Here is a 25,062-nt window from a genome sequence, read left to right as displayed (position 1 = left end):
GCCGAGGGCGCGGGGGGCACATGGTGAGGAAGTAATGTTATATCCATATTGACCTGTAGTGTATAAAACGGCTTTGGTTTTAAAAACATTTTTTGAATGCATTTTGATGTGAATGTAAGTGCTTTAAAGTAAGCAACTTTATTTTGCGGGCTATGAAGTTGTAGTTGCTCTTCGTACTTATTGTACTTGCGGTTGTTTCCTTTATAAGTTTATTATTTGAATCGTTTATGTAAAAATTCTTTACAGTCGGCTTATTAGGGTTAGTGACTCCACGCCTGGCTCAGATATGGCCAGAATGGGTGCTCCTATCAAACCTTTAAAGAGGGATCTCGCAAGAGTCACTTTATCACATTGAGAGTGTGGTGATCCCTTAACTTGATTGATTATTTTATAATTATGAAAATTTAGGCAACTATGAGGCACTGTGAAGTGTTGATTTTTCGACTTTTTTTGTACAATTTTGTCATATGTCATGTTGAGTGCGCATGCACTAATTTGGCAAGTAGTAGCGCGCCACATAGCTCAAGATTTTTGAAGCAGGATTTTTGTATCATTATTGGCAAGAGTCATCCTGCTGCGTCGAAAAGTTACTTATTTGTGTTTTTAAAACTGATGTTGTCAGAAGGGATTCTGACTTTGTTTTACCCGCCAATTCGTAAAGTGTTGGAAAGGTATGGCTTTAGTGGTAGTCGTACGATGTACCGCCCATTATTTGATGGAGTAATTCTGGCGTCTTCACAATACTGTACCTGAAATTTCATTAATTGTAAATTAAGGTATTCTTTGGAATTTTCGTCAACTTGAGTTGTTGATGTGGAAACCGGGTCTGTAACTAGTCCACTAAGGATCCAACCAAATATAGTGTTTTTGGCTAAAGTGGTTAAGATTTCAACACCTTCAAGTATTATTTGCGGTAGAAAGTCACTGCCTATTAGAATACCTGTTTGAGTTGGGCTGTTGCGTTAAGGATCTGCAAGCTTTAGGTGTGAAACCTTTTGGTAATGCTTGATATTTGTGTTATAGCTTAGAAGCATATTTGTAAGTTGCGGTAAGACTATAGCTTCTGTTTGAATTTTATTCGCTTGATTAGGGCAATGGGGCAGATGGTTTTTGAGTTTTAGACTACTCTTCCGCCCATTCACGTAATTTCAAAATTCGATTGTTTTGATGGCAGCTTTAGTCTATTTTGTGCCCTAAACGCTATGAAGGATCGTTGTGATCCTTGGTCTCTTAAGGCGCTAAGTTCTTCCCGATGTTCGATAGAGATGACTGCTGTGGGTAATAATACCCTACTTTGAATTTCGCTGTGTAGCGTTTGAGTTTTAATGCCTTTGAGCAGCATGATGCTTCTTGGCAATTTTCAGGATTCTGATTTTCGGGATTTGCTTTGCTTGAGATGACTGCTGTGGGTAGTAATACCCTACTTTGAATTTCGCTGTGTAGCGTTTGAGTTTTAATGCCTTTGAGCAGCATGATGCTTCTTGGATTTTCGGGATTTGCTTTTGTAATTAAACCCGTGGTTATTTTCTTATAAGCACTGCTTTGGGGTTGCAATGAAGCAGGTGTATTTTATGACAATACAAGCAATTGAATTTACTTTCACAATTTTTATAAATATGCGCATGTGACAAGCAATTTGTACAAAGTCTTTTTGATCTGACCAAATTATTTCTTTGGTTAACTTTTAAGTTTTTAAAATTCTCGCAAGATTGTATTTTATGCCCTCTTGTACATAGTTCGCATGACTTATGTTTATTCTGTTCGGATGTGAACGATTGCGTTTTGTAAAAGCTTATGTTTAATTAGTTTTTGCTACTAGCGTGTTGCTTGTTGAAGCTCTATTGAGGTCGATTTGATAGCTTTAGTTTTAATAATTTTTGTGTCTACCCTTTCAGGCATTTCGTACTGGGTAGTGAGAAATTCTTTCATATGTTGCCACGTTTTTTTCGAGATGAGAGCGATTGCTTTCACAAAAGTAGCGACTTTGCTGGTAATGCGGCGGCGCATATGTTTACCAGAATGGAATCCCAGCTGTCTGTGGGAATATTTTGTGTCGATAGAACCGGAAAACCGTTAGAAACATCTAAATTTTCCTTTGAGTATCAACGCGTGATTCAAATTGCTCATCAGTTTTCTTATTACCAAACGTGTTCCACTGCACGGTTTTGGTTAGTTTAAAATTCTAATCATGATGACTATCAAGCCAACCCTCATTGCAAATTGTGCGGTGGTAAACCAGGCACATCCAAGGTGTTTAAAAATTCAGTTGGATAATTAGTGGCGTCATCTTCGTTCGTTACACAGTCGATAGATTTGAAATAATACAGAGTACCTACGATTTGATTCAGAATTATAATATTTAGGTCAGCTACATCTTTATTTTTAGCCGCCAAAATTGCTCGCTCACTAAACCATTTAGTATTTTTGTGGTTGGCAATGATATCCTTTGTTGATAAGCTCGTCTTTCGATGAGACGAAATTGCAAAAATTTGGAGGAAACGAAATCAATCCGCTCGATTCGTCAACAGGAACATGGCCATTACCGATAGTCAGCAATTGCTTGGAGAAATCATCAGCAGATAGATCGTTCAACAATGCAACTCTCATATTTGCTGACAGTTGAAGTTTCTTTGCATATCGCCACAGATTTAATGCTTTGAGGCAAGCGATGATTTCGCCGACAGCAGTCGATTTTGGGATGACTGGTAGTGTTTGTCGGAAATCGCCAGATAGTAAAATCATTGCACCACCAAAATATCTCGAGTTATTGCGTAGATCTTGTGTTCGGTCAAGAGCCTCCAATGCGCATTTGTGCGCCATTGTGCATTTGTCCCATATTATGATTTTTGATGCTACTAAATCTTTGGCCATGGTGTTTTGTTTTTGGTGTTTCGAAATGTAACATGTCGGTTGTTCAGTAGTTTGAAGGTTTAATGGCAATTTTAACGCTGAGTGAGCCGTCCAGCATCCGTCTAACAATGTGACCGCAATGCCAGAAGAAGCAACTGCAACCCCAATTTCTGATCTCGCACATACAGTGGCCAAAATCAATGACATGAGGAATGTCTTTCCAGTTCCGCCAGGGGCATTCAGAAAAAAAGCCAGCATTTCCAGCATTAATTGCATTAATCAATGAATAATTCAACAGTGCTACATTCGTTCGAACTGATTGTACTAATTCATGTGGATCATATTCACGTTAACGTTCCAATTCTACATTAAATGCGTCATTCATTCCGCGATCGGGCGCTGGCATTTCTAACCTGACTAACAAACTGCCGCAAATGAGGTAACACATATCTTCGATCAAGAAAAAAGCCTGGTTATGCATCTCCTCATTTGCCTCAATATCGGGGTTTTTTGTGCTGACACGAATTCGATGTAAAATGTCTTCTGACATGTTATCTTTGTATTTGTTCCACAGGTCACGTGGGTTCGATGGGAAGCATGTCGAAGTGATAGCAAATAATGTGCGAAATGTGGGGCACACTATACCATTAACAGTTCGTAGTGATTCAAATGATGTTGGCCCTCGAACATGTACCAGCAACAACCGCAAAGAGAAATATTCATCATTCTTCAGATGAACTGTGTAAATACGACCAAGAGCATCAGTAGATCGCATATCTAGATAACCAGGAACTGCATGGCCTTGCCTCCGACGTGAAAATTTCTTCGATGTAGCGTTCCAAGTGTAAAAACGTGGCGTCTCTGAGTACAGCAACGTTCGTGCGATCGGATCGCTTTGAAAAATCGCAAAGAAACTGGTCAGTGTTGTCGCTGGAGGTGTTGCGGCACGTTGAGCGGCATTCGACGTTGTGAAATAAACTCTCTGACCGTACTCTAGATGCACCCGCCAAATGTACAACAGTGGGATGAATTTCGTGAATAGGGAATGAGAATATACGCCAAATTGCTTCATTGCAGTTCACATATCTAACGACTTGCTAGCGCGTAATTTCATCGTGGGTATTGGATGTTTGGATACCAAAAACCGCCATGCCGCTGCCTTTCGTGACATATTTGCAAATGTATTTAATTGGCTTGACCTATTTGCAATACTCAACATTACAATGTGTCTTGAATGTTTTGGAAAGAAGTGGCGAATATGGAACAACTTAACTGTGGTCGACCACAAAATCGTTTCTTTTCACTTTAGTTGTGATAGTTCTACCATTATCATCGGGCGATCCATGCTTATAGAGTGGATAACCATCGTTGCCTGTGATGGTCTCTGCCGTAATTTTTTGTGGATACGGTTTGGAGCACTTGCCGTTGGCCATGCACGGTGATTGGCGGTTGATGGTGCAACACGGCCCATGAATCATGTTCTTGATTACAACACCATGTAGGTCTGAGTCGAATTCAGGATCAGGAATCTCCGCACATTTGATGTCATCTATTTGATCTGGCCGAATTCTTTCGACTAACCAAATTAGAATGTGTGCATGCGGCAAGCCTCGTTTTTGCAATTCAATTGAATACATCCAGCATTGAGTAATTCCAAAGACGTGTTGTTTGACAATGTAATTCATCAGCGGCTGGATCGTGTCGTCGTGTCGAGAACTTGATGTTTGGCCGAGAAGCTGCAGTTGAATAATTTCCATCTATTTCGGATTACAGGTACGAAACAAAGTAACATTTAGGGAAAATGATTCATCGAGTTTTCATTATTTTTAAGATGTATTCTGGGTCGGGGACAAATCCAACGAACCAAAAACCAAGAAAATTGGTCTAGCCGATCTCGAGTTATAAGTGTTGTAACAAACCCGACTTTGTTTTATATGATATATATGGATATATTTGGATATACATTTTACCAAACTATTTTCGGGGTTTCCTATAAATTAAACTCGAAATTATGACAGTTTGGTAACCCTTTTATATGTTTATAAAATGGTTTTTTGTTACGAGTTTTGTAGTCAGTAAAAGCGTATTTAAGCATACATATTTACATATAATAAATAAAAGGTGAAATCAATACGGTCACTCTGTTTTGCTGGTATATATGTATGTGCGTATGGTAAAATTCCTGTGCTTTTCTCCGAAATTTTTCCAGCTGATAACAGCTTTGTAATGATTTTTGTGCGTACATATATATTTTTTATGTTTTTAAATCCGCGCCCGTTTAGTTGGTTCTATTTATGTTTTGTATTTAGGTTTCGCGCGGTTTGTATGTTGTTTTTTTATTTGCTTAAACTGTTTTGTAGTTTTTTCCGGGGAAAGTGGTGCATACATAACTCATTTAACCAATAAGGTTGTTCAAACATCAGCTTGACTTTATATATAATATTAGTCAATCTGCGAGCTATTTTAATGAAAGTCAGAGAGCATATATTTCTGATAATGATATGTCGAAATACCAGAAAAGAAATATACTGTATATATCGTTCAATATGTAAGATATCTTGACAAAATTAAGTGAAAGTACAATATTGGACTAAAGCCTTAAAGGCTTGAAATCGGTCCACGAATTTCCCCACGTCCCATGTAATACAAAAAATAATGATTTTCGTTAGTCTAGCAAAATTTATGCTCAGTATGTCTATAAGTGGGTGAATTCTCCCCCTAGTTCAATATACGCGAAACGATATACGATCGAGTTCCCATCTGACATTTAAGCGTTTATGTTGATCAATATGCGTGATTTTTTAAGTGAACCATTTTTCTAAAAAGTAACGTGGTTTAGCGCAGCACATGAATGAAATTGGTCTAGACTTTGGCCTAAACCTTAGAACCCTAACATACTGCTTTGCGATCCTCTGGTAGATGCTTTCCACGTCTACCTCATATTATATATTTAGCCCTTGTTTTAGGCCCTAAGAAGGCCTTCGCACTATATAAGTACTGTACTGTACTGTACTAAGTACTGTACCACTAAAACAGTCCCTCCGGGACCACTTTCTTACTACTTCAGAGCAAGATCTCCAAGACGGATCTATTGCAGGTCAGTTCTCATTTTCCTTGCGTCCAGGGATGCCTACGATTTTGTAGCCAGCATCAAGCTATTTGACTCACCTCCTATTGACTCGAATTTTCTGGGCCTGGAGAGTCTGCGTTCATGTACTTTTTTAGTGCGTAGTACATGTTCCACATACGAATTCTGTTTTTCCACGTTGTACAGAATTTTCGGGAAAAACCCGTGACTGGAGAGCATCTGTGTTAAGTAGTAGTTCACCCCGCTGTGCTTCTTACTATGCCAGATCTCATTATCTTTGATTAGTTTGGCGGTCCATCTTCTTTTGTGGAGCGCACCACTTGTCCACCAATCTTGCCATAGTTCAAGTGCTTGTTTCTTTGCCCCTTGTTTCGTGCATTTCTATTCTATCCTTCTTCCATAACCAAAGTTGTCTTCTCTTCTTTGCGAGTAGATCTATGGGAATAACACCACTTTTCACCAGCACTGCCGATTCGGATACAGTGCGGTATGCCGAGGCTCAGGGCTGCTGTCCTCTGTACTTTAGCAAGTACTTTACGTATATGTTTCACGTTTAATGTGACGGCTCATATTTAGCTACCACATAACTGGCTGTGTTGTGTCCGTAAGCCGTTTCTTTCTACTTGCAAGCGGACCTCCGGTATTTGCCATAATTCTTGATAGCGACTGACTTTATAGCTATATTCTAAATTTGAGCGCAATATGTCAGTTTGTTATCTCTTCTTATACCTAAGTATTTTAGGGTTTTTGTCGTTTGGATAGCTTCTGAATGTACTTGCATGTTCACCTTTAGTGGGAAGTTTTTCCTAGTAAGTAGAATGAACTCGGTTTGGCCCAACCATGTCTGTGTTCGCAGCATGACTTGTGTTAGTTTGCATCTGGCTATATTTGTATTACGAGCGGTTATAACGGCGGCGATGCCGTCCGCATAACCAACGAGGTAAAAGTCGTCTGACAACTCGACGTTTAAAATTCCATAGTAGCTGCAGTTCGATAGATCTTGTCCAAGTATGGATCCTTGCGTTGCTCCAGAGGTGTTTCCCTTTCTTTGAGGACCGTCGAATAGTATTTCCTTGTCTTTAAGATAGCTTCCTCTTATTTTATTAAGTAGGGAGGCGTTTTGAATCGGCTTTCTAGTGTGTCTATCTTATTGGCCCTTTTTACGCTATTGAATGCCTTTCTTATATCAATTGTTATGAGGAGGACTAATGGCTTCGAGAAGTGGACTTCCTCTCCATGCTACGCACGACGTCTTCAACGGCTCCGATGGTAGACTTGCCTGGTATGAATTTCAGGTGAGACCCTTTCGATGAATTCCAAAAACTGTTTTTCAATTGCTCTTTGGGCTTCAATAAATGTTTTGCCATTGCCACTCATTATTTTTAGGGATAACCCCGCTGTCTGATGTAGCGAGCAAATACCGCGAGAAAAGCCTCCGTTGTCAGATTCGTATATACATAGCTCAAGTTGCTTATAGAACTAAGATAGGTGATGTTTAGCGTGTAGTATTAGTATGAGGATATAACTGAAGAATAACGTGGTAAGCGGAGACTTCTTTGGTATAATTATGGAATGGGGTTCGTTATCAGCGATGATTGAATTTGCAAGCCATCCGCACGAATCAGTACTTTCGTGTCTTAAAGTGGGTTTAAAATTAAGAGTGAACTCCTTTTATCAATAGGTTTTGATTCTGACATCTGCTTGGTAAAATGATGGAAAATCGCTTAGAATATCGGTTTTATTCATCTGATTGTGGGCAAGCATAGGGAGATTCTGTTAACCATCGGGGATCATTCTACCAGACGGGGTGGTCGTGATAAGAGGCAGGGGTTTGGACTCTCTTGTACCTGGATCGAGGATTGTCAGCACTGGCTACGTGTCGCCAAGTGGCTGATCCTATTAGGTCAAGTATTTGGAAGGCTCGAACAATTTCGGAATTATACCAGGGATGTAATCTACATTTCACATAGCTCAAGTCATCGTAGACTTATATTTCTTAGAGGATCCACTTTTTCTTTTGCTACTAGTAAGTAAATTTTCATCGCAATACAGCGTATAGGCGTTGCAGAATACGGGTAGTTTGATTTTTTATTCTTACCCATCGTGGGATTTGTATCTGCTAAATGCGGCTTAGATTGTTTGCGAACTAGAGACATTTTTCTAATTGAAGACGTTTCTCTAGTTCGTCCTAGTCGGTCCCATCAAGCTATAATTCTTGAAAAAAAATGTTCGCTTGTTTTTATAATTGAAAAATCTATCCCGCGGCGTCGAAAAGTTCTTTCGCAGAGGATAAATTTCGGCTTTTTGTTATGTCGAATAATGCGAATATCGACTCAGTAGAGTAAAAAAAGTGGGAATTTAAGAATATTAGTGTCCAACAAACTTTATTTTGGAATATTTTTATACTCTAACGCTTGTTTGAAACACCTAACACTAATCGATATACAATAGAACAATAACTATGTATATAAAAATGTGCAGGATGACGAGACGAGTTGAAATCCGGTTAACTCTCTCTCCGTCCGTCTTCCCTTTAATTTGTTTAAAACTAATCAAGCTATATCACCCAAATTCGCGCAGAACAAATTATCTTGAAGGCGTGAAAAAAGGTGAAATCGGATGATAACCCCGCCCACTCCCCATACTTTATTTTACAAACATTCAAATTTACATCCAGGATGTCACAAGAGGGCTTTATAGGAGCCGGTGTCAAAATTTAACGATAGGCGTGGCACTGCCCACATTTAGCTGAAATCACATATCTCCGTACCTACTCGACCAATTGCAACCAAAGTTGGTACATAAGATTACTTTGACATTACCATGTTACAGTGCGAATCAAAAGCGCCTACTTCCCATGTATCACAACTTTAAATTCCATCTGACTTTTTCACTTTCCACTACACAAATCAAGTACCAAATAAAATATCGGTATAAAACTTTGAATAAATAATGCCTCTGTGGTATGCCACCTTAGGTCTAACAAGTAAGGAAGAGCTAAGTTCGGGTGTAACCGAAGGTTTCATACTCTTGCAACTTGCAAGGCTCAAAGTCGGCTAAATACTTTCAGGTGTTGGCAATATTAAAAAATATAGCGAAAGGGTTCAACTTTATTGTTCGCCGAAATCGCGAATGGATTACAATAAAATTTGGTATCATCATAATTATTTTGAAGGTCATAGACTTAAGTTTTATTACTATATTTTACTTCCCGTCAGTGAATATTATCCTAAAATCAGTGGAAGCAGAAAAATTGCATTAGTTTTTAACATTGCTCAGGTATACTTGAGAACATATTTTCAAACGATTTTATAAATATATTAATATAAACATATACCAGATGTGTACGTAAGGATTAAATTAAAGTGTTATGGGAATGTCAGAATAATTTTCATAAAAGATTGATTTAATGCGGATTTCAATAGAACGAAATAGATGATTTAATATAACTTTCGTTGCGAAATAAAATATAGTAATAAAACCAAGTTAGTCTATGACCTTCAATATGTTATAAGTTAATTAGATGCCAAAATTGATTGTGATGCATCCACAATTTTCTCGAACAATGAATGTTGAACTCCTTCGCAAACACCCGAAGGAATTTCCCCATCTTTAAATTTGCTTTCGCAATCTTTAAGCGTATGCGCATGTGACCAAAGGAGTCTTTTTTGTTCCGAAGAAATAGTTTATATCATTGATATACATCTAATGTTTTGATTTTTTCGGAAAATATTTATAAGTGTTTGGTCCTTTATATAAAGTTTGCATGACGTTTGTTTATTCTGTTGAGATGTTAGCAATTGCAATTTTTAGGATTTTATGTTAAAATTGTTGTGGTTACTAGCTTGGGGTATATTGAAACTTCTATTAAAGTCGTGTTGAGAATTTTTTGTTTTTATAATTGTTTGGCTTAGCTTTGGGCAGTTTAATACTGGGTAATAAAATATCATTCATTTGTTGCCCTGTAGGGCATGTTTTTCTGATGAGAGCGATTACTAACAGAACACTAACGATTTTTCTGATGGTGCTGCGGTACGTGGGCCCAGCTGCCCATATGTAGAAAAATTTGTGTCGATAGATCCGACAAGCAATTAGAAACAGTGCATTATTGTTTGATAAACTCTTCAGTTGTTTCCTTTTGAACTTTTGGCAAGTTCATTGATATCCTTATTTGTTTATTGACCACTATTCTCTCGTTTTATTTTTTGCATTTAGAGCTTCCCAAGCCAAATTGGAATTATCGCCATTAAATGAGAACTTGACCTTTATTTTTTTAACGGACTTTGTTTCTGAGGAATTGAAATTAAATGGTTGATCTATGTCGTCAGATTCTACTTTTACGTCATAAGCAGCTTGAAGACGTGTTCAAAAATGTTTAAGATGTTGATTTTTAGTTTTTTACACTGATTCAGATTTTTTTGGAAATAGTGAAGATACAAATCTAGTGCAGTATTATATTTGACTGTAACGTTCAGAAATAAATTTTGCAGCAAATCTTTGTAACAACCGGTTTTGGGCATGTACATCTGCAAAAGTATTTTTAGTTTTATCTACTCTTCTTAACTGGCGTAGACACCGATTACTCGTTTGTAGCCGAGTTAACAACAGATCGCCAGTCGTTTCTTCTTTTCTCTTCTTCTTCTCCAACGGAGAGGAAGTCTTCCTCTTCCTCTGCTTCTACCGGCGGGTACTGAATGAAATACTTCGATAGTTGGAGTGTTCTCATCCATACGGACAACATGACCTAGTAAGCGTAGCCGCTACCTTTTGATTCGCAAAACTATGTCAATGTAGCCATATATCTCGTAAAACTTATCGTTCCATCGACTGCGGTATTCGCCGTTGCCCCGTCCCTTCAAAAGTTTTGTGTAGATATCTCCTAAGCCATTCAAGCTATAATAATCGAATTCGTTCAGGGTAAATTTTTTCATCCCTACCCACCCTGTGAAAATGGGTGAATTCGGTATTCTCCAAATATAACGGTTTTGTTAAAAACTACTAAAAGTGCGATAAATCTATAACTAAATGCGCCAGAGACATAACATTTTACAACCGAGAACGTATAGAGGGGTTTAAAGGAGCCAGTATCAAGTTTGGACGATGGCCGTGCCACCGCCCATATTTACATACTTACACAGATTTCAAACAAATTCGGTACGTAATGTTATTCTAATATTTCTACATTACAGTACGAAAATGGGCGAAATCAGACAAAAACCACGCCTTTTAAACTCCATCTGCTTCTTTTACTCTCCAGTATATAAATCAAGAACCAATCAATGGATACAGATAAGACTTTGCCAAGTGTGGCAATAGTGCCTTTGAGATGTGCCACCTTATAACCACAAATCGCTTACATCGCAGCAAAACTGTTCAAGCCCCCAGATACTAGTACTGTGGATCCCTGTTCTTATTGCGAACTTTTTATTGAAAATATCGGTCAATCTGAGAGATGTTGGCTTCCTCTTCCAAAATATCTTTAGAATCAACAGTTTTAGAGAGGGTGACCAAAAGCTCAACCCACTGAGATTCTGCAGCCGATAAAGTGATAAAGAAGGTTGGAAGCCCAAATTGGCGAATCATAGCGATTTCCTTTTTCTTCTCAGCTTCCCAGTGCGCAGGAGAGGATCTAACGCCTTTCAAAACCTTATAACCATCATCGTGTTGAATCAAGTTTTGAACAAAGTTTTCGTTTAATAGATTTTGGGCCGTAACTCGGTTGCGGCCTGAAAAGTTTCTTAGGCAAATGGATGTACTATGCTTAATTTGTAGCAGTTCTAATTTTTTGTAATCATAGAACAACTTTGGAATGGTACACGCTCTTCTGTCAAAACGGCGAATTTCAGAACGTATCATTTTGCTATATGTTTCAGAACATGTACGTTTCTGCCCAGCGTATATTGTTCCAAATGACAACTCTTCTGAACTATTATCTTGAATTATGTCAATTGGTATTTGTCCTTCACCTGGCGCTATGACTAAACGGTTATAGTCCAAGTTTTATACAGGAATATTGTCCCTAAGAGTTTCTTGACCGCCTGGGCTTAGCTCGGAAGGTAAACGACCCATGGGAATATTATTACCTGAGGGATTATCATGAGAAATTTGTGCCGCACGAAAAGATGGGAATCCTCTGCAGATGCAACAAACGGAACTTCTTCATTGTCATTAAATTTTGAAATCCAGTTCTTATTAATATGTATATTGTGCTCACGATACAGAGGTATTTACTAAGAACTGCAAAGCTTCCATAATCTTTGCGGGGCGTATGGTATCGATCATGTAATCATGATTGTACTCCAAACGCCTTCTTAAGTGAATTTGTATCACATTCTCTTCTTTTTAAAAATCGCATATTTGTAGGTAGCACAAAAATTGTAATTTCCATCTTCCGCAGGAAATTTTTGCATTAAATAGAAGGCGGATGTAGCATTCGGGTGACCTTGCGCAATAGTTTCGAAATTTAATTCGTGCCAAGATCTATGACCTCGAGTATTTCTTATTTGCTCTTCAGAGCGGATTTGGAGATTTAGACGTCTGGCCCTATGTTCAACAGTATTTAAATTTTGTTCAAAAGACTGTACGTCGAGATTTTCCCGCCTGGTTCTATGTTGATTTGTATTGATAATTTTTTCGGACAGACGAACATCGGAATCTAACCTGCGATTAGCGTGACTTACAGTATTTTGTGACTGCTCACTATCTCTATATAAAGAGTTTGCACGAAGAACTCTCATACGTATTCTCTTCTGAAGACGACTTAGTAATACAGATTTTCTACTTAAGCTAATTAATTAATAATAAATGAATTAATGTATAAAACACTTATAGATAATACTTATATAATTCAGTCCGTCCAGGTGTGAAAAGTTGGATCCTAGGTGCTGCTCTCTTTCACTGTATTTCCTTGTAAGTCCTTGCTATGACTCCTTTCCTGTTCGGTGTATAGGTACTATGGTATACTGGTGCACATATGTATACATATGTGTTTGCCCGCCACTCTATATAATACGGTTTTGCTTGCCACTGTATTTGTTAATTATATATAATTAAGTATAGTACACACATATGTAGAGCAGGTATGTAGATTTTCTTCTTTCTGTCTTAATATCTAAAACTTTCATAAGCTGCCAACGGCGCTGGGTAAATCCCAAAAAGTACTTAAATGTAATTTTCTTAAGTTTACAGTTCACCTCATGACCTTCATATTAAAATGTGTCGCAAAACTGAAATAATAGATAATAGCATTTTAACCGATGGGGTCGCAGTTTATCTATTACCACATAAAAAGGATCATTAGCCCTTTTGATACTACACTACTAATATTTATATCACGCGATTTTTTCTAGAAAGATATTTTTGCTCTATACAAAGTCCAGCACTCTAAGAAACTTTTTTACATTGTTGTCTGGTATATTTTGTTATAAGTTCAACATGATGGCTGAGTAAATATACTTATCCACTGATTATCACCAAATATTAGAAGAAATATTTGTATATAGAAATCTATATCTATCACTTTAGGTGATGCAAACAACCGTTTGGTGAACAAAACTATACTCTGTTGCAACATGTTGCGAAAGAATTTAACATTTATTATTCGCTTATTATTTGTTATCTTATTAACTTATGTTATTGATCATAGATTTACTATTTTAGATAGATACTATTTTTTCTCCGAATTGTTAACTTTAACAAAAAGAAGCTATTTAACTGAAACATGATATATGTGATATAAACTGAACCAAAGGGGTTAGATTTAATATGTGGGGTATATGAGGTTGCTGTTATACGAAAGGAGCGGAAGTCAGTATATTAGGGTTATAAGGTTTAAACAAAGGTCTAGACCAAGTTCATTCATATGCAGCGATAAACCACATTATTTTTAAGAAAAACTGTTCACTTTATTTCATTAAATTATAAAATTAACGAAATCAATTATACTATAAGATTATACCATAAGTAAAACATGTATGCTGGGGAAATTCGTGGATCGATTTCACCCATTTTCGGCATTAAACTGTTGTATTAATATTTTACGTTCCTATAAAGCCAAACGGAAATTTGAATTTTTTACATAAAGTATGTTGGAGCTAGGGTCAATATATACTCGATAATGGTTACTAGGGCGGAACCAAGAATTTTATACTCTTGTAATTCGCAAGAATCAAAGGCCAGGAAATTCCTTCAGGTGTAGCAAAGTTGAGAAAGAATTAAACATCCATTATTAAATGAAATCGTGATTAAATTACAATCAATTTTGGTATCTTCTTGACTTATATTAAAGGCCATAAACTTAGTCTCAGTTTTATTGCTATATTTTAGTTTGCGTCAGCGAAAATTATATTAAAACAAGTAAGGAAGGGCTAAGTTCGGATGTAACCGAACATTTTATACTCTCGCAAAGTCAAATGGTATACTCGTTTGAGATTTCTTTGTGGATTGACTGGTATTTTCGGTAGGAGGTCAACTATAGGCACTGGGGTCCACATATTTAGTACTTAGGGCTTGAACAGTTTTAATTCGATTTAGAAAATTTTTGGCCACAAGTTGGCATACTTTAAACGTATTATTCACGCAAAGTTTTACCCCGATATAATCATTTTTGCTTTATATGCATAGTGGAAAGTGAAACAATCCGATGGAATTGAAAATGGTGTTATATGGGAAATAGGCGTGGTTGTAGTCCGATTTCGCCCATTTTGGAACAACAACATAGAAATATGAAAAGAACGTTATGCACCGAAATCGTTGAAATCGGTTAAGCAGATCCCAAGATATAGCTTTTCAACTAAAAGTGGGCGGTGCCACGCCCACTGACTAATTTTGAACGCGGTTCCTATAAAGTCATCTTATACCATCCCAGAGATAAAATATAATGTCTCTGGTGTGTTCAGAGCTTGATTTATCGCGCTTTTAGTAGTTTTTAACAGTACCGTTATATGGGGAGTGGGCGGAGTTGCTACCCGATTTCAACTATTTTCACACTGTGGGTAGAGGTTCTTATTATAGCATTAGCGGTTTAGGAGATATTCACATTAAACCTATTAGGGGCGGGACCACGCCCAGTTAAAAAAAATTTAACTGCAGATGCCCCTCCCTAATGCGATCCTGTGTACCAAACAACAGTCTTGTATCTTATTGTGGAGCTTAGTTATGGCAATTTGTTTGTTTTTGATTAATGGCGTTTTGTGGGCGTGGCAGTGGTCCGATTACGCCCATCTGCAATACCAACCGTCTCACGGTACCAGGAAACATGTATACCAAGTTTCATAAAGATATTTCAATTTTTACTCAATTTAGAGCTTGCACGGACGGATGGACGGACAGACAGTCACCCGGATTTCAACTCGTCTCTTCATCCTGATTATTTATATATATATAACCCTATATCTAACTCGATTAGCTTTAGGTGATACAAACAACCGTTAGGTGAACAAAACTTCTATACTTTGTAGCAACAAGTTGCGAAAGTATAAAAAAACAAAAAACATCTTGAAGTGAGATATACATAAATATGAATGTGATATTAACTCGTCCAATGTGGCTAAATTTAATATTATAAACTTGTGTAGAAAACGTCAACCAGAGAATCGGAATTCATTATATAAGGTGTGAGGTTTATATCAAGGTATATACTATTTTTATTATAATTCAGCATCAAACCTCATAATTTTTAGGAAAACTTATCCACTTAATTACATTAAAAATGTCACATTTTGATCAACCGGAACGGTTTAAAGTCAAGAGGAAAGACGGAAATCATATATATATTAAGGATAGAGAAAGATACTAATTTTTACATTGCTCAGCTATACTCGAGCATAGAGAACATATTTTTAAGCAATTTTATATATAAAAAAATTTTAATACTCACTGACCGACATACGAGAAGTATTATAAGTAATATATGGAAGTAGAGGGTAGCATTAACCCGATTTTATCAATTTGTGCCAATACATAGTACTAAGATGCCACAGATTAATAAAATAAAATGCTCCCACTGTTTCATTAAGGTACCTCACATGCCATCAAAAATCATATGAAGTAAAGTCAGACGAATGTTCGAAAATCTTGATATCGATTTCATCCATTTTAGGCATAAAAATACCTTGTTATGAGTAATACACGCTCTCTCATTTTCATTGGGATAACTCACATATTGGCCGATATATGCGGTATAAAGACACCCGGAAGTTCCAAAATCTCTATTTTAGGTATATGACGGCTATAGGAAGTATTTATTCGATTGAACCCATTTTTTGATACAAACATACTATTATCGAGAGTTTTATTTATTTATTTTATTATATAAATTTCAATTAAATGTCCTACACATTGGCAGATATTTTCGGTAAAAAGGCAACTATAGGCACTGGGGTCAACAAATTCCGTACCTAGGGACTTTAATAGTTCTGGTTCGATTTAGACAATTTTTGGTCACCAGGTGGCACACTTCAAACGAATTATTTACGTAAAGTTTTATCCCGATACAATCATTGTTGTTTGATCTGCAAAGTGGAAAGTAAAAAAATCAGATGGAATTTAAAATGTTGTTATATCAGAAATAGGACTATAGCATAGAAATATGAGAAGAATATTACGTACCGAATTTGTTTGAAATCGGTTAAGCAGATCCGAAGATATGGCTTTTCAATTAAAATTGGGCGGTGCCACGCCCACTGACTAATTTCGAACCATGAAGTCAGCTCATACGATCTCTGTGTGCGATTGTCACCCGATTTCACCCATTTTCACACCGTAGATAGAGGTGCTAAAAACATTTGTTCTCAGTGAATTTTGTTATTATAGCTTTGGCAGTTTAGGAGATATGCACATTAAACCTATTAGGGGCGGAAACTTTTCAAAAAAATATCTAACCGCAGATGATTCTCCCTAATGCGATCCTGTGTGCCAAATACTAGCCTTGTACCTTATTGTGGAGCTTAGTTATGACAATATATTTGTTTTTGATTATTGTCATTTTGTGGGCTTGGCAGTGGTCCAATTACGCCTATCTGCAATACCAACTGATATTTATTCTTGTTGCTACCAACTCATAATAACCCAACGATTACCCTCCTCCCGCCCAACCGACGCGAGGGGCGCAATCCGCATACGTACGGAATTAGCCGAGTCAGAAAAGGCAAGAGAGTTTTTAAATGTTGAGATCTAAAACTGCTCAGCTACAGAAACAAATTTCAACAGCTAAGATCTAAAGTTACAATATAATAAATTGTTACATTTTCATTTATTAGAAGAAAACAATAAAGTCTTTTTAATTTTGAAAAGTGAGTCAGATAAGTCATATGTTCTGGAAGGAGAATTAAAATCATGACATATACGGCGGAATGGCTAGTTTTGTTCAAAATTTGATCTACAGGATTTTAGCAGTAAAGGTGTAAACTGCCTCGAAAGGCGAACCGGGATATTAAATTTAATTTCAGACAGGAGAAAAGAACTACAAACAGTTCCATTCAAAAGTTTCACTAAGAATATTATGCCAAGCATTTCCCTACGACTAGAAAGTGTAGGTAGATTAATAAGTTTTAAAGGACTAGTGTGTGGAGGTAGACTTACCCTAGTATCCCATCGGAAGTGCGCTAAAGCGAAAAGTAAAAATTGTTTTTGAACCGACTCTAACTTGTCAGAATGGATTTGGTAGCTAGGGTTCCATACCACAGAGCCATATTCCAATATAGGTCTAACCAAAGTTGTATAAAGTGTTTTAGTAATATACGGATCTCTAAATTCTTTAGACCAACGTTTAACAAAACTGAGGACAGCTTTTGCTTTCAAGACCATGGTATCTATATGAAGACTGAAATTAAGCTTAGGGTCAATATTAACTCCCAAATCAACATAGTTAAAAACTTGCTCTAGAATATGGTGTTTTATTACATAAGAAGAGGGGTGCACAGATCTACGGGAAAAGCACATCGTCTTACATTTATTGAGATTCAATAGCAAATCATTTATATCACACCATGCAACTAAATTGTTTAAGTCTGTTTGCAATAGACACCTTTCCTCAGTTAAGGTGTATGATTTAAAAAGCTTTACGTCGTCAGCGTATAATAAAATTTTTGAGAATTCTATTATTGAAGAGATATCGTTAATAAACAACAAGAACAGAATCGGACCAAGATGACTATCTTGCGGAACACCTGAAGAAACATTAGATGTATCTGAAGGTGTATCCTCAAATATCACTCGTTGTGTTCTATTATAAAGATAGGAAGATACCCATTGAAGGAATCTTGGCTGAAAGCCCAGCAGATCAAGTTTATGTATGAGAATCGAGATATTTACTTTATCAAAAGCTTTGCTAAAGTCTGTGTATATAACATCCATATGCTTATGTTCCCTAAAACCCAATGATACATGGTTTAAAAATTCAAGTAAGTTTGTTGTAGTCGAATTCCCTCTACGAAATCCATGCTGAGATGAGGAAATTAACGGAGAAATCGAAAAGGTTATATGGTCAGTGATGATAGCTTCAAAAAGTTTAGGTATAACTGATAGTTTTGTGATACCTCTATAGTTTTCAATGTTGGATCTAAATCCACTTTTATGCAAAGGGATTATAAATGACTGTTTCCATATTGCAGGAAATAACCGTGTTTAAGAGAGGAATTAAATCTCCTTGTCAAAGGCAGGTAAATATATTTGGCACTATTTTAGGAAGCATGAGGGTATCATGTCTGGGCCATAACTAAAAGATGGTTTTAACTTATTTAAATTAAATAGGACGTCTTCTTCAGAAATAATTGGAGCGTTAATTAAAGTATTCGAGCACAGCACTTGCTGATAAGAAAAAGGTTTGGAAGAATTATTACAGTAGTATGACTTGAAAAATTCTGCAAACATATTGGATATAATATCATTGTCACTTGAAATGATAGATTTGTATTTCATTGCGGACGGAAATTTGGAAATCCTGCGTTTGGAGTTGACGAAATCATAAAACGATTTTGGATTACTTACAATATTTTTTTTACTTTATTTAAGTAATTATAAAAAAAATTTTTTTTAGGTCAAAATATTGTCGACGCAATAGAGAATATTTAGAATAGTCGACAAGTGAACCGGTTTTTTTAAAATGTTTAAAGGCTCGAGTTTTTCTGTTTCAATTTATATAACTCTTTCGAAAACCACGGACTTATACTTTTGCTTTTATTAACAATTACTATTGGAACATACTTTTCAAATAATTTCATAATAATGTTATTAAAATGAGAGACACTCAATTCAATGTCACCATTATAATTAGGTCATTATATTGTAGAAAGTTCTGTATTTAACTTTTTAAAATTAGCTTTTGCAAAGTTAAACCGAGTACAGAAGCACGAAGTTTGATGATTATTATCCCGTACAATGCCTGAGATTTCGACAGATATTTCCAAAGCAGGATGGTATGAGTCCTCTGGTAGAACAAGAGGATTACTCTGAATAACGGAACACTTTGCAGAGGTATCAACGTATACTAAATCTAAGCATTTACCAAATTTATTCGGAATCAAATCCGATTGCAAATCGGCACGATATAGTCATCGAAAGGTTTCCACGAAGCACACGGTAAATAGAAATCACCTAATACAATTATTGAATCTGCATTATTTGCCATCGAGGTAGCACTATTTATTAAAGAAGCATGCTGCATGTATACAGATAAGTCCGAATGGGGTGGTATATAAGATAGGGTTAAATAAATAAAGCAACTATTAACGTAGACTCTAATACATTTAAATTCAAATGAGTCGGTCCCTGGAACAAGAATATTTTCAGATAGGATAGAGGAATGCACGGCAAATAGAACACCTCCACCGATTCTGTTCAGTTGATCACATCTAAAAATTTGAAATTCGCTGTTTAAAATCTCATTATCAAAAATGTGAGGTTTTAACCAAGTTTCTGTAAATCCAATAATATGGAAATTAAAATTGGAACTGTTCAAATACAAGTCGGTTAATTTTGTATTAAGACCTCTAACATTTTGATAATAAATGCTTAGCGAATTTCTACCAATCAGTTTTTTATATCGGTGGTTGCTTTTGGTAATATAACAATGTTGTCCTCAGTTTGACATCTAAGTTTAGGTTTAAATTCGCGTATAAAAGCCCCAGGTGGCCAGAATGAACTATCTAAGATCTTTTTGAATGTTTCAAGAGATATGTCTATTTTAAACGATGATATACTTCTATCATAATTGAAGTTAAATTTACGGATATTGATATCATCGATTTTTAAACGTGACAAAATGTAAGATTTAATGTCCCCCACCAAGGTATCTTTGGCAAGTCTCGAAATAAATATAGACTTTTTAGGTTAGAATACTACCCGATGGCAGTTGTCAAAGCTGTATGGAGGAGGGTGAAGTGGAAACATGCCGGCACTTTCTCCTCCATTGTCCGGCTTTTGCTAGGTTGAGATTGAAACATCTCGGCAATCATACTTTGGGCGGTCCAGAAGATCTGGCCGAAACAGATATTGGCCATCTCAACAAGTTTGTCATAGGCACAAAGCGCTTTGTCGACATGTAACGGTCTATTGATCCGGCTCATAGGAGTTTTGGGTACCACAACGGACCGGCGTTTAAGCTGTCCAAGTGTGATCCTTCTTAGGATCGACCCGCTAACCTAACCCTAACCCTAGGTGGAATAACTATCAAATTATTAACTGATGCTACTATGTTATTAGGGGGAGCCTCTGGAATTGTGAGACACTTATTACTATTAGATAGAGCTTTTGGGGAATTGAGCTTGACACACAGGATCGCATTAGGCAGTAGCATCTGCGGTTAAATATTTTTTTGATAAGTGGGCGAGGTCCCGCCCCTAATAATAACCAAATTCACTGGAAGCAAATGTTTTTAGCACCTCTATTGACGGTGTGAAAATAGGTGAAATCGGGTGACAAGCCCGCCCACTCCCCATATGTCCTAAACCGCTAAAGCTATAATAACCAAATTCACTGGGAGCAAATGTTTTTAGCACCTCTATTGACGGTGTGAAAATGGGTGAAATCGGGTGACAAGCCCGCCCACTCCCCATATAACGGTACCTAAAAGCGCGATAAACCAAGCACTAAACACGCCAGAGACATTAAATTTTATCTCTGGGATAGTATGAGATGACTTTATAGCAACCGCGTTCAAAATTAGTCAGTGATCGTGGCAACGCCCACTTTTAGGTGAAAACCCATTTCTTGGGATCTGCTTAACCGATTTCAACCAAATTCGGTGCATAACGTTCTTTTCATATTTCTATGTTATAGTACGACAATGGGCGAAATTGGACTACAACCACGCCTATTTCCTATAGGTATAACACCATTTTCAATTCCATCTGATTATTTCACTTTCCACTATGCATATCAAGTAACAATGATCATATCGGGGTAAAACTTTGCGTGAATAATACGTTTAAAGTATGCCACCTTGTGACCAAAAATTGTCTAAATCGAACCGAAACTGTTCAAGCCCCTAAGTACTAAATATGTGGACCCCAGTGCCTACAGTTGACCTTCTCCGAAAATATCAGTCAATCCACAAAGAAATCTCAAACGAGTATAAAATGTTCGGTTACATCCGAACTTAGCCCTTCCTTACTTGTTTCTATTTTATCTTTGGGTTTCGCGCCTGTTTGTGTTTTAGTTGGTTAAAATGTTTGTGTTTTTGGCACGAAATTTATCTATGCTTGTTTGTCAATATGTTTTATTTCCTTAGCACTTCCTTACTTGTTATGTATTATTTTTCTTCGCTCTTTTGCATTATATTATATAGACATATTTATATGTGTCAATGCACTATATTTGGTGTTTGCTAACACTATTTTTGTTCTATATGTAAATATACAGTTTTCTTTCATAACACCACTTTTAGTTTCACTGAAATATTTTTTGTCACCACACTTTTGTTTTTCGGTGTACATGTACGTATATATTTTCTTTGTGTTTTGAATGTATGTACTTTTTGTGTAATCGCACTTTTTCACATGTGCATATTATTTATTTAATTATTATTTTGTGTTTTTTTTTGCCCAGATACCGGGGATTTTTGCACTGTACATTTTTTGTTTTTTTTTAATCCCATAGTGCCTTTCACTAGGGCTCGAAGGACCATGACTAAAACTAGCAACCAAACAATTAAAGAATTTAAATATTATTTAGTTGAACAATTTAGTTAATTATTTGAATTTTATTATTACGTTGTAATATATATGTTTATATATTGAAATATATATATAATATCAGATCGGAAACGTATCGCTGAATGTAGAGACGGCGCGTGCGGATCGGTGTTGTGACGAAGTGTTGGGCGCAGGAGCTGTCATATCGAATTTTAGGTGTTGACGCGGAGCAGTGTAGGATCGCATGGTGAGTCAACGAGTGTGGTTTTGCGAAAGATCCCGGCTGTCCCGTTGTCCATCCTTTTTGTTGAGTTGGGTAGTGTACAGGTACGGTGTATTATGTTGTGTGCGAGTGTGGTGTCATCGACTATGGTGTTTTCCAATTTGTGGTTTATTGATGATGATGTGATGGGCAGTATTTGGGTGCGCCAGTTTTTGCCGAGTAGAGAAGTGTGTTTAGTTACTGAGGCTTAGATCATTTAAACACACTGCTCTCCAACGTATTTATGTATCGGATTTATTGAAATTCTTGGAGAAGAGGGCTCAAAGTCTGTCAACAGAGCTTTTTCGGGGAGTAGATGGTATCGACACAGTATACGGCCGTTCATATGAGCGCGAATCAATCGCGCGCACCGTCAAATGCAACCATTCAAAGGAAGAATCAAAGTGTCAGTATTGTCAATGCCTTCATAAGCTTACGCGTTGTTCAACCTTATTAGACTTACCACCAGAGAAACGTTTCGATATCCTCAGGTAATCAGGCTTATGCTTTAACTGCTTAAGGTCAGAGCATATGTCTAAACAGTGTCCCTCTGGAGGATATTGCCAATATGGCCGCAAGCACAACACCATTTTTTGTCGAGAATCACAGCACTCTGCTTCGCTTCCCGCCACCAGAAGTGTGGTAACAATTACCAGTACTAGACTGCAGGCCTGTCTACCGTGAGTACCGGCTCAAACTACGCTATGAAACCACGACTCTATAATTGGATGCCATGCCTGGGGTGACCAGATCGTTCTTCCTGCTACAGCGTGTGCATATGTCTCTGGGGACAATTCGGAGGAACGACTGGAGAGGATTTTATGTGATCCTGGATCACAAGTAAGTTTTATTACAGAACGCGTACACGCACCAAGGGCGTCGTGGCAATAACACTCAAGTCAACTAACTTGCTATTTTGAGTGGCAATTCATGCCTTCGTCATTACATCTATTACCTCAGTGCTTCCAACAGCACAAACCTTCGGAAATCAGTATAAACACTTGGCTGGTCTGCAAATGGCAGACCACCACTTTGGAACTCCATTTAGAAGGGAGACACTTGATAGTGTGGTCCTAACGAACCACATGCAAAACTTAAGAGTTTGGGTTGGGTTATTTTTGGTCCCGCATCAACATCTTTAATAAATAATTAAGGCTTGCGCTCATATAGCACTCAAATTTTGGAAAAGTCTCGTTTGGACGAGATTGTAAGCAACTTTTGGAAAATCGACGAATGGTCTAATGCTGACTTGATTATTGATTAGGAATGTGAGCGAATATTGTAAATGTCTCACTCACGAACATTAGAAGGGCATTACATGGTGCGTTTACTAATGCAAGCTAACGCATCACCCCTAGGCGACTCTTATGGCCGTGCCTTAAGACAATTATATCCTGTGAAGCGTCGACTGGCCTCCGATACACTATTACGTATCAATTATTATTGCTTTCATAAAGGATTATATCGACCTAGTGCATATGGAAGCTTTAAGTACATACAGTGTAGTTTTGTTCAAAATTTGATCTACAGGATTTTAGCAGTAAAGGTGTAAACTGCCTCGAAAGGCGAACCGGGATATTAAATTTAATTTCAGACAGGAGAAAAGAACTACAAACAGTTCCATTCAAAAGTTTCACTAAGAATATTATGCCAAGCATTTCCCTACGACTAGAAAGTGTAGGTAGATTAATAAGTTTTAAAGGACTAGTGTGTGGAGGTAGACTTACCCTAGTATCCCATCGGAAGTGCGCTAAAGCGAAAAGTAAAAATTGTTTTTGAACCGACTCTAACTTGTCAGAATGGATTTGGTAGCTAGGGTTCCATACCACAGAGCCATATTCCAATATAGGTCTAACCAAAGTTGTATAAAGTGTTTTAGTAATATACGGATCTCTAAATTCTTTAGACCAACGTTTAACAAAACTGAGGACAGCTTTTGCTTTCAAGACCATGGTATCTATATGAAGACTGAAATTAAGCTTAGGGTCAATATTAACTCCCAAATCAACATAGTTAAAAACTTGCTCTAGAATATGGTGTTTTATTACATAAGAAGAGGGGTGCACAGATCTACGGGAAAAGCACATCGTCTTACATTTATTGAGATTCAATGGCAAATCATTTATATCACACCATGCAACTAAATTGTTTAAGTCTGTTTGCAATAGACACCTTTCCTCAGTTAAGGTGTATGATTTAAAAAGCTTTACGTCGTCAGCGTATAATAACATTTTTGAGAATTCTATTATTGAAGAGATATCGTTAATAAACAACAAGAACAGAATTGGGCCAAGATGACTATCTTGCCGAACACCTGAAGAAACATTAGATGTATCTGAAGGTGTATCCTCAAATATCACTCGTTGTGTTCTATTATAAAGATGGGAAGATACCCATTGAAGGAATCTTGGCTGAAAGCCCAGCAGATCAAGTTTATGTATGAGAATCGAGATATTTACTTTATCAAAAGCTTTGCTAAAGTCTGTGTATATAACATCCATATGCTTATGTTCCCTAAAACCCAATGATACATGGTTTAAAAATTCAAGTAAGTTTGTTGTAGTCGAATTCCCTCTACGAAATCCATGCTGAGATGAGGAAATTAACGGAGAAATCGAAAAGGTTATATGGTCAGTGATGATAGCTTCAAAAAGTTTAGGTATAACTGATAGTTTTGTGATACCTCTATAGTTTTCAATGTTGGATCTAAATCCACTTTTATGCAAAGGGAT

General features: G+C 37.0%; 1 protein-coding gene across 5 annotated transcripts in view; it reads left to right on the top strand.

Annotated features, from left to right (window-relative positions):
* Window positions 1-25,062, top strand: part of LOC106624584 (glutamate receptor ionotropic, kainate 2) — a 1,058,023-nt gene that overhangs the window by 479,931 nt on the left and 553,030 nt on the right. The gene's annotated exons all lie outside the window — the stretch shown is intronic.

The sequence above is a fragment of the Bactrocera oleae genome, chromosome X (assembly GCF_042242935.1).
Source record: "Bactrocera oleae isolate idBacOlea1 chromosome X, idBacOlea1, whole genome shotgun sequence".
NCBI classification, from domain to species: domain Eukaryota; kingdom Metazoa; phylum Arthropoda; class Insecta; order Diptera; family Tephritidae; genus Bactrocera; species Bactrocera oleae.
The sequence above is the reverse complement of the archived record's forward strand: the minus strand, read 5'-3'. Positions and strand labels throughout refer to the sequence as shown.